Source organism: Tympanuchus pallidicinctus, unplaced genomic scaffold, assembly GCF_026119805.1.
Source record: "Tympanuchus pallidicinctus isolate F22 unplaced genomic scaffold, pur_lepc_1.0 scaffold5, whole genome shotgun sequence".
NCBI lineage: Eukaryota > Metazoa > Chordata > Aves > Galliformes > Phasianidae > Tympanuchus > Tympanuchus pallidicinctus.
Window position 1 is genome coordinate 45,631,315 of NW_026294769.1, and position 12,024 is coordinate 45,643,338.

Consider the following 12,024-nt stretch of genomic DNA (forward strand, 5'->3'; position numbering starts at 1 on the left):
AAATAAAATTTTGTCCTTTCATTAAGTCTCTGCAGCCTAGAGATTCACACAGTCAGCAAAGGAACATTCGTTTTTTTTTCTCTATATTTTTTGCACATATGTGACTAATATCGTAGTTTGGTAAAATGTCCTGTTTTACTATTTATCAGCCCAGACACTGCATTCTCAAACTCACTATTTTATTTCTGTTTCTTCTTCAAATGTGATCTGCAATCTGAAATTTGAGAGCTTTTTGTCAACTAAATGTGGAGCGGTATTTATTGATTTGAGCAGAATGGGCACTCAGATAGAAATGGTGGTATCTGAATATTACCAAATGGTCCACACATCAGCAGATGGTTCTAGATCTTCAGCCAGCAATATACTGTAAATGTTTCGTCTGACATGTCTGTGCTATTATGACTAAGTATGAGAGAATCTTCATTGTCTATAAAACTGCTTTAAGAATATCCTTATTATCCGGGCAGGGGAACACAAAAGATGTAGAAAATGCTTCCTTCAGAATCTGTGACAAGGAGCAGCAACTAAAGGCTGGCCAAGTGCTCCAAGAGTGCTCGCACAGCTATTGCTAAGATTAACAACTGCAGTAATCCTTTTCTTATTTAAGTTACTAAGTGCCTGTGGTTGAAGAGCTGTGAGTGCTGCTCCCAGCCTGCCTGAACTACCTCTCTGCTGGGCAGGAGAGGAGGCAGTGTGGCCCATGAGGAATGGCTCTACCACAGCCATAACTGGTCGCTTTCCTTTTCCATATATTATGTAGATAAAAAAATTAAAAATTTCTGAGAATAATTACAATCTACATCCTAATTTTCAGGCTTCGATTTTTTGTAATTAATGTGTGTTTGTGTTTTGTGATTAATATGTGCTTTAAAGATTGAACAGCAATGAAATTTCACTCATTAAGGTTCGGAATGTTTGATTTGGTTAGCATAAAAGCAGAGATTTCTTTTACTAGAACAGCATTAGGATTTGGTTAGAAAGTAATGGCCAACGTGTTGATGTTTGCAGCGTGGGCTGTACAAGTTCCTGAGTTAAAACTCAAGAACTCAGCCTCAGCCCGTTACGAGTGATTTACGTGTAACTCTGCTCAAAGGTACTTCCACACAGCATGAAGTAGTGCCACTGCCAGATCCTGGCAATAATTCTAAATGAGTGCCCATTTATTGGGAAAAGCACACAGCACTGCTTGCTTTTCTCCTGGGTAACTGCACACGGCCAGTGTCTGAGATAAATCATGTATAACCCGCTCAGGAATCCCAAACACAGCGCCCCATTGTTCTATGTAGACAGGGCACAAAACTGCTGCACATAAAACGCAAAGTGCATCCCAGGCATCAAAACAATGAAATAAATCCTAGGCGACTTTTTTCCACAAGCACATGCCAAAATCCGAGTGGATTTACTCATACATCCATGTTTTTATGTTTGATATTCTCAGGAGATGCGACTGCGTATCTTTTTAAAAGATTAAGTCACTCAGGAACAAGCTGTATGGCACGAGCATGCATGCAAGGTTTCTACCAACAGGCACGTGCATATAGAAACGTATGTGAAGATCTGAAGACATTTTACAGCCACGTTGAAATTTAGCCCTTGTTTTTAATATTTTAAATTATTGTAGAGATGGAAATGTTTTGATGAACACTTTTAGCTTTGCAAAAAGGAAGATATAAAATGAATGTTTACAATGTCACAACTGAATGTGGAATGGCATAGCCAAAATTCTCAACCATGCATGCTATTTTATAGAGGAAAAACTAAGCTGCAGCGTATAAGACTGTAGTTGTAGTTAAGGTTACTTCTATCATAATTGTACTCGATAAGTAGGAAATTTCCCACTTATTTTGCATTCATATAAATACACGTCTCTCGAATCCAGCTTCACTATGATATCCTTCAGCATATGTGTTATAATAAAAACAGTAAAAATGTTGCAGGACTTGTCTTGCAACGGGCAAGTTTCAAACACTGGACCAATACACAACTTCAGACAACGGCCATAGTTAACCCACATGCATTGTTCTACAAACATGTCCCTAACATCATGCAAGAGTTACTCTCCTGGTCATCAGTGGGCACAATGGGATTTGAGCGTCCCTCATGCATGAACAAGGGCCATGTTTTGCTGAGGCATCACTGAGGAAGGCAAGAGAGCTGCTACAGGCACAAACTCACTCATCTATGGTCAGCAATGGGCTGGGCTGACTGCACCAACAGAAGATGAAGGGAGGGAAAGGAAAGGCTGCTATTTTCACACAGCAATGCTTAGATGTTCACAGTTTGAGACACAACTTCTGTCTGGCCAAATGCTTTCTTTATTGAACATTTATTAACTTAAAAAAAAAAAAATATATATATATATATATATGAATTACCAAAAGAAAGAAGTAATCTGTGACACTGGAGTTCATGTTTCCAAACCAAAAACTACTCTGAGTCAAAGCATCAGCGGGAGTCTCAGAATGCTAGGCAGAAATAAACTAGGTAATAAAATGCCATTATGTTCAGCAAAGCACAAATCTTCTGGATTGACAAGCCCCGACTATTCTGTTAGAACAAAGGATGCTATTTCTTTAAATCTGCCCCTTAAAGTGAAAGTACCAACTTTAGTCCCAAATTTACAGAACTTCTCAGATTCTACATAGATTGCTTTAGATTTACAGCTAACTAAACCAACAAAAATGAACTGAAAAATCAGATTTTGAAACAGTGATTCTGAATTGGACAAATGTCCCGTGAAGCTTCCTTCAGCTTCCCGCTGAACTGCCTATCTTTGCTATGTCAGCCTTTCAGTTTACCCTCTCTGTTACTCAACGACTGCCAGCCAGGTGACCTAATAAAACAATTCAAACGGCCAAATCAAAAAATGATGCTCAAATGCTGTTTCATGCACATTTATCGGTGAAGAAATACTAGTAGTGAAAAAAGCCATTTAAATCCACTTGCTATTTTCAAAGCATTCCCTCAAAGTCAATTCCAGAAGCTTTCATAATACAGTATTCTAGTACCTAAAAACCTGAACCCTTATATTATTCATAGAGTTTTCCTAACAAGTAACAGGTTCACCAATTCAAGAAACAAGAGATCGGTCTCTCTAGACACAAAACGTCACAAGAGAGATTCAGAATACCACTTTGCTTTCTTCCTATCTGCTCTACAGTCCCATATATCTCATTTGTGAGAGCGGAACAGAAGAGGAATGAGTGAAAAAAATTGCCCCAGACGAAAAAATAAGAGAGAAAATTTAACAAAATATATTAAAAAAAATCAGAGCAAAAGCATTGAATCAAACTGTTTCCTGCAATGCTGGAGTTCCTTGATGTAGTGCGATTACTAAATATAGTATTTTACTAATCTCAGCAGGGAGCTGGCTAACTGCGTGCCCGTCAGATGTGTTTAATAGTCACCCCCTGTGGAACAAATCTAAGGAGTGCATGAAAAACACCCACATTTTAAAAAGACCCCTTGCTAGATCATTAAGGAAAGATAAAGGTCTGCACATTCATATGTGATATATAACACAATCATTGTGTCAACAAAACACATGTTTGATTAGCACGCCTCGGGCTCATCAATCGTGGTGTCTGCTTCCCAGCAGTGGCCACGGCTCTGCTGCAGCTACTGCAAGATGGGGGAAGCCACGCGGTAGCCCGAAGACTGACAGCTCAGCAGTAAATCTTGAGTGATTCTAGCATGCTCTTCTCCTACAGAGCTCAAATGCCAGCTGTATTGTAGCCTTAAATCTCCGTTAAAATGCAATCCTAGGTTTTGGACTAAGAAATAAACCATTACTCTGCCAGAAACAGATAACAGTAAGCAGCAAAAGACAGTCACAGTTCGCTGCAGCAGTATTTTACATTCCTAACTGTGTAGCAAGGCAGACACTTGTCACCTATAAAAGCATGAGAAGTATGAATAAGACTGAAAAAAATTTGACACAGTTCCCAAAGAGAATATATAGCATAACTTAATAGCAAAATCAGTGTATCTGAGCCAAAGAAACTTGCACATAGTTATTTTATACTACTTGTGTATATTCAGAGCTCCTGTTTTCAGTGACATGGGGGATAAGCAAGGTTTGGCCATGTATGATACTCAGTCAGGCCAAGCAGACCCAGCTCTCTCCTACCTCTGGATGTGATGCTTGCTTCTGACTATGAGAAAATTGGCCACTGGCACTGCTGCTGCAGCCTGAAGGATGATGGATACAATACAGGACCTACTGCTCACCTTACCTCTGTTAGACCCTAACCCTGGTAAGCATTTATATTAGAAAAGATGGTGCTCCTGTGGAGCACATGCAAAGTGAGCTATCCTAGTCTCAAGAGCCAGCACTCGAGAGAGCAGAGAGCAATCTCTGCTACCTGTGGCAGGAGGTTGAAGTCATGCCGTGGGACTGGCACGCTACAAAAAACCACAATTATGTTGAAGAGCACCTTGCTACCCAGTTCCCTTCCTGCGGTCTACAACTAAAATATGTAATACAGACGTAGAAGAGAGTAATTTAACCAGTAAATTAAAATGCTGAACACAATCCCTCCCCAGAAAGAATGAGAAAGACCTGATAAAAATAAGAAAAACTGAGTTATTCAGAAGTGAAATCACTACAAAGCACAATGAAGCAATATATAACACCAGATGTTCTTCTCAGAAACAACTTACTTGCCTCACATGTACTGATTCAGACAAATACTGTATGCACAGAAATAGGAACTGAAATTAGTTTTATAACTGCTAGTCAATGGAAATAGAAGAATGGGTGGGGGGCATGGATTCCTTATTCTCACCACATGGCCTAAGAACGAGAGGAAGATGAGAGCTGTGTTCTGCTAACGGAGCTGACACAGGATGAGCACGGTATAGGGCATGTGTAGAGGAGCTGTTTCCTGGGTACCTGCCCCACAGCTGGATAAGGGGAGAGGGGAATTCAGTCAGTCTGGAGATAGAAAGTCCTTGATATCGACAGTGCCAGTGGGATACATTTTCAGGAATGCTCTTCTTATTTAGGAAGATTGCCACTCAAGTGAAGAGCTGAAGTGTGAGCTGTACACTATTTACACGCTGTGTGTGAAAGCCCAAAATGCTATGGGGCTGAACAAAGAATAGAATCACCATGAAACTGCACGTACAGAACCAGCTGCCTGAATTCACTGAAAGACCCATCCCAAGAATAGACTGTTTGTGTGCACTAGCTAAGATACATAACATTGTGTGGAAAGAATCACCCTGCTTTAATTAACTCAGGGAAGAAGAAATCATCTCACTGCTGGAAAACATACCACTTCATTTGTGCTCCCAATGCTAAAGGAGACTGAGTTTTGAGCAAAAAGCCTCTGAAAGCCTCACCTGAAAATCACAGTGAGAGATGACTCGCCTCTTTTCTCCCCCTTCACCCCTTCATGCTGTTTGTTAAGAGTTTTTGCTTCAGACCTGAGTTCCTTCAGTCCAGGTCAAGCTGGACCTACCACAAGCTCCATGCTGCATCTTCACCTCGCTGCTGGCTGATATGCACAGTCACCTCCTTCTGGCCATATTCCTAACTGGTGCTGCGTGAATCACAAACGCCACTGAAATCATCAATAAAGACCTGACTGAGCAGCTGCTCTTGCCTAGAGGAAACTTCTTTCCCTGCTAATCTCTATTACTGCTCCGACAAAACTTGCAATCTTGAATAAAGGAGGAAATTTTGTAACAAAATAACCTGATAAAAGAGTGTAAGTTTTCTCCAGAGAACAAAGACTGTAAGTTCACACAGATAAAAGTGTTCTCCAATTTCCTGATCTCTGCTTACTGGTATAGAACTGTAAAATGCCAGTGAAATTTAGAAAGCTGCAGTGGTTTTGGCTGGGATGGGAGGAATTTTCTTCACAACAGCCTGTATGGTGCTGTACTTCAGAACTGTGACCAATACTGTGCTGATAACACAGCAATGTTTAGCTGTTGCTGAGCAGCGCTGCACAGAGCCAAGGAGGTTTCATTTTCTCACACTGTCCTGCCAGTGATGGGGTGAGGGGCACAAGGAGCTGAGATGGGACAGAATCAGGACAGTTGGCTCCAATGACCAAAATTCCATACCATGTGGCACTGTGCTCAGCATTAGGAATGAGGGGAGAGGAGAGTGGGAGCTTGAACTTCCAATGTTTTTCTTGCCAAATAACCATTATGAGTGATTTCTAGGAAAGCCTAAACATCTGTCTACCAAAAGGAAGTAATGAATGATTTCCTGATTTCACTTATCTTGCGTGTAACTTTGCTTTATGTATTAACCTGTTTATATCTCAACACATAAATTCTCTCACTTTTGCCTTTCCAGCTCTCACTCTCAGCTCACGTCAGAGGGCAGACTGAGTGCCTGTATGGCGCTGAGCTGCCTGCCAGGGTTAGCCCACAATAAACACCTGTATTGAACATCACACAATAGTTTAGTCATCAGCAGAAGTGCAAACTTCACATTAGGGTTATAAGAAAAGCATCCAGAAGAGACAGAAACCAAGATAATGAGGACTTTGTCATCCATTTCTATAGGAGGTGTTTATGCTCCCTGCTGGTAAGAGACAAAAATTGCTGCTGAGATTCTGGTAGTGGCCATTGAACATGGTGTATCACAAACACATAGGAACACACGTCCCTCTGAGGGAGCCAAAATTCAATATTTTCAGTGATGACTTCCACACATTTGATCAATGAGCAAGTACAGTGCCAATCTACTTGACAAAGAACCAAGGTAGAGGGAGAGGATCCAAAAGCCCAATTCCAATGCCTGTATGCTGCAGCAGGTATTGATAATAAAAGGCAACACAGTCACCCTCAAGCTATTTCAAGGGGTTTCACATATGTGGATGAAGCAACAATTGCTTTAACAGCCTTATTTAATTTTTTTTAAATCCCAGTTTGTCCTGATTTAGGAGATAGGACCATCTTCAAAGAAGTATTTTTTTAAAAACAGTTTGCTGACATAGCTTTCAAATCTGTATTACATTAATGATGCCAGAAAGACTGATAATGCAGTTTCAAGAGTTTCCTTTAGCTAGTGCTTATATTTTTCAGTTTGAACTAGTGGTGAGATCTTTATACTCACTGGCACTAGACCATTTGCTGAGACTCCAGTTCCAAGCTGACAGTGGCTACAAGCCACTCTGCAGCTGCCAGACTCAAGGACAGAAGAGCATCATCCAGGTTTACATCCCAGTTTTTAGCACTTGCTACATTACTCATGAATGGTTCTTGACCAAACATACCTTTTTCATTCATCTGCAGTGAACTTTGAAACTGTACTTTCTTTGACAACTCACATACTTTATAATTAAAATTACATTCATTTCATAGGCTTCATACATAGAACCTTTCCTCCCCAAACCCTAAGTTTTGGGTGACTCTCTGAGCAAAATCGTATTGACCTTTCATGATTCATAGGAGACAGGTCTTTGTTTTCATTAATTTTACCACAGTTTAGTTACCTTAAACACTTGATCACCTCAACACAATCGCCCAAAAATGATTAAACTTCTAGCTATAACTTGTGCAGAGTAGGATCAGTAGATAACTACCAAAGAAGAGATGAATTGCACAGCATGGGGTCACTTTACACAATGCAGAAGAGCCAGGAGAAAAGGCTGAAAGAAGCAAGAAGCTGCTCCCTGTTTTGAAGAAAGAATGGCATTGAGGGCATGATTAAGTGATAGGACTCAGCAGCTCAGGTTGACAATCAAACTTGGTGATCTTGAAGGTCTTTACCAACCCAGTTTATTCTATGATTCTATACTTCTATTCAAATGAAAGCAGTAACAGAAATGAAGATCACTGTGTTGAAAAAACCAAGACAGGACATTTAGACTCTGTTGAGAATGATTTGCAATATCAAGCATTTCTCAGACTACTTTCACCCAACCATCTGCAGCTATCTAAATCTGGAATCAACGGGGAATGCTTGGGGTCTTTTTTCAGCCTGCTTTTATCCCTAACCTTGCAACCCATACCAAAGAATTCTTGCAATAATCAGAGTTAATTCAGAGAATTTGTTCTGCTTGCTGTGGGAAGTTGGAAGTTGGACTGAAAAAGGGTAAGGTATTGTTTTTACTGAGGTAAAAAACAGCTTCAGAGGCAAGAAAACAGGAGGGAAATAGCTACTGTCAATTCTCCCAGGGAGCTCTAGCAAATACAGTATGCATATTTTACTGAGCCATGTAGCTAACAAAAACTAACGAAAGGAGAGTTGATTCCATCCAGTGAAGAGCAATAAATTTTAATTTAACTAAATAAGCAACATTTCTTAATTGCAACCAGCTTTGGAAAAGAATTTTTGAATGGAAATTGTTATTTTGTCCATCATCAATGAGTCGTTGTACTTGAGAACAAAATGTTAATGAAGGAAGTTAAAGGCCATTGCATCAAGTTTCAAGAATATATACATAGAAGTTGTGATAACAATTTATATCTCAATTATTTACTTCAGGCTTAATGTTGGATTCCTTGTTCATTCCTTTTGTATTAAGAATTTCCACTGAACTCAAATCCAATTGTCATGGTGGTCTCTTAGTTATCTCTCTGAGAAATGGTTTCAAGCCTAAACTCTTTATTATTAAAAAGACCAGGAACTCTTCAACTGTCATTAAAACTGTTAACAAGATTCAAATACCTCCACAAACTCAGTAGGGGTGGATGAGAAGGTCACTGTCCTTTACTCTGGAAGACAAATGACCCTTCTGTAGTATTTAGCAAGTTAAACCCACAAAGAGAAAACACAAGTTGGTCACAGCAAGGCCTCAACTAAAATTGATGGTTACTTCAAATACTATGCTAAGTCTGGAAAAGACAAGACTTCCCCTTTTGCTCTTCCTGTAAGAGTGCTTGCACTGTCAGCACAAGGTGTGAGCAGACAGAGGAAAGCAGCATTATGGATCGCACCAGAGTGAAATCCAAAGCATGTGAGAATGTCCTGAGACCTGTGCACATCTGAATCAGACAACACAGCACAAGGCAGAAATCGTACAGGTAGGATAACTTCAAGCAGTGACTTCACAGGGAGTACCACAGTCCCTGGTATGAGACAGCAGCCCAAATCTGTGAAACATGTAGGGTAGCAATGCTTACAAGCAAACTGGAAGTTGGGTACTAATCTGCACAGGCATTTATTAAAATCCTAAGCATCTACCTTTCTGGATGATTTCACACTCAATGACTTGCTGTGAGCATCCACTGTGCCTGTGTCAGCTTTGAAAATGGTATTTAGGTACATTATATAATTTGATCTGTGGTCCTGCTGCAAGGAATGTGCAAATACACAAAGATCAGTTCAAAACTACAGCTTTAACTTGAAATTCAGTGAGGTACAAATTTTGCTCAGATTCGCATACCTATCTCAGTAGTAATATCCTGTCCTTGACTGATTTTCAAATCCAGCCTTTAACAATACAAAATGAGTGCCTACTGTAGAGAGAGGCCTAAGCTCAACATCAAACTCAATACTGCTGTGGGAATTTGGTTTAGACCCACTGCTGCCTACAGTGCATAACCACAAGCTGAAATGTACAGGCATAAGTAAACCTGACTTGAGTGTCCAGCAGGACTTCCTCTGAATTGTGTGCCTGCATTACTGGAAATGGGAAACATCCAGAAATGGCCAACAGTACAAGATTCAAATCACTCAACTGATCAAACGGAATGTTTAACCACTAAACAGATGTGGGAAGAAAAAGAAAAAAAAAAAAAAGAAAAAAAAAGAGGTCAGTTGTGTAACCACTGTATTCAGAAAGAAGTAGAAACATACTACACTATGTGTGAGGTCTTATTACATGGTCACCACAGACAACAAGTTAACATACCTAAGTCCTGCCAAAACTGCAAGCCAAGTGTGCTTCAGCCATGCAGGGGACAGTGGGCTCTCCCTCATGTTTTTTTTCATTTTAGAATCACAGAATCCTGAATTGGAAGGGACCCACAAGGATCACCGAGTCCAATTCTTGGCACCACATTTGTACTATCTGTTCACCATGGAAGCAGCCAGGGGCATTTCCTACTGTACTCAAGCTACCTGCAACATACGTTTTGCCTCCGTAACAAATGCAGGCTCACATTATTCATCTGTAAAGAGTTTCTCTGCTCTCTGAACAAAAACAAACACTGATAACTTACTGCAATTACATGGTCACCAAAAATAACTTTAACTAATCTAGCTGCAAAACAATGACTAAAACACCACAGTCACTTAAAAATAACAATTTTACCAAAGAAAATAACAATTTTACCAAAGATGAATTTTTCTTCGAACAACATCTGGGGCAAAGTCTGCAAAACAATTAATTGATATTGTGCATCAATATGAAGAGAGCACTAAAAATGCTCCATTCAGACTTTGTAAAGGCTTGCTTGTAAAGTATTTTTGTTTAATTATCACTGGTAATTTGAAGCCCAAGCCTTGAAAGAATCTGAGCTAAACACCTGTTTATTTTTGGGTTTTTTTTTTTGTTTGGTTTTTTTTCAGTGACACTGAATTGCTGCTTATCAATTACAAATATATTTAGAATTATAATGTAATTTTTTTAGCACTTTTCCATACACTGGTCGAATAACTTAATATTAAAGGTTTACAATAGAACACGACAGATCATATACAGTTTAGTAGAGTCTAAATTAAATCACCACATTTTAAATACAAGTTCCCTGTAGCTAAAGAAGTTCAAATAAACATTCAAAAGACTAAATAACATGTTTTTACATTTACAAATGAAACATCATACGAGTATTTATTGATTTTTTTAAAAATCCAAAAAATACATTGTAACAGAACAGAATGTATATGTTCTTCAATAAAAGACAAAACTATGGTTATCATCTGGACCATAATACAAATACATGCTAAAAATTTAAAAATCATTTCGGGTCACTTGGGAAACATGAAACAAGCTATCTGTTTGTAAATGCAGCAGTTTTCTACTTTAAATACATCTGAGAAAATTAACCTGTAAAGAAATAGGCTTTTAGACTCTTGAACACAAAGAGTTTTCTAGACTGAAATGGTGAAGAGACCTGTGATATGCACCTGCCAGGCCACTAAGCCATTTCCCACAGAGATTCTGTTCACCGCTCCACCTCAGCTCAGAGATCCAGCAGTGTCAGAGTTTCACATCGATACCAGACTTATCCAAGCAAAGTGTTAGAAAGCATTCTAATATGATGTAAAAACAGCAGTTACATACACAGAAGATATATGCCGATAACAGACATTCTCTACCAAATGTCTTGATTTGTATCAGGGCAAGTAAAATGTAGTAGTCTAGTTTATGGACTAACTGAATTATATTTTTGGCTCAAGGTAAGACCCTTTAAAAACAATCTCTACATTAGCAACCAGAATCAAAGCATGGAAAAACAAAAAACAAAAAACTCACACACAAAAAACAGGACAAACAACTAATCATTTTACAATCACCACATACTGCAGGCAAGTAGGAGTCAAAACAATAACACAAATTGTGCACTGGTTCTATGAAAATAAAGCGTTACGAGTCGACACAAGCGATCTGACAAGATGTGAAAACAGGCAGTGAAAGCATCAGGGATTGAATTTCTTTTCATCAGAATTCATCTGTTTCTACTGCAAGGCAGGTAACAAGTGGAACTCAGAAAAACCGAATTCCTCTTAGCAGGTTAAATGCATACTGTGAGGCTTAGATTTTATTGTTTCTTCTATTAAGAGAAATTCAAACAATTGAATTAAAATTACATTTTAAAAATGAAAGCCAATAGAAATCTCAATGAATGTACATTTTAGACAGAAACAATGTTAGGTCAAATCTACAACAGGTGATAGCCGATGTCCGCAGACGTTATTTAACTATGCTGCTTATGTCAATAGAACATCTGACACTATTTCCACAATACTAGCAGCCTCTTTTAAATCACTTCCAACAACTGTATACTTTGTAAATTACATGGGCTTTGATGAAAAATATCATTACCAGGCATGCAAAAATTCTAACAGAAACCTTCCATTTCCATAATTTGCTTACACGTTCAAATGACATA

At 39.0% G+C, this 12,024-nt stretch overlaps 1 protein-coding gene across 6 annotated transcripts in view; it reads right to left on the reverse strand.

Annotated features, from left to right (window-relative positions):
- The window catches only part of STAU2 (staufen double-stranded RNA binding protein 2), a 164,190-nt gene that overhangs the window by 67,199 nt on the left and 84,967 nt on the right, over positions 1–12,024 (reverse strand). The window lies entirely within an intron of this gene.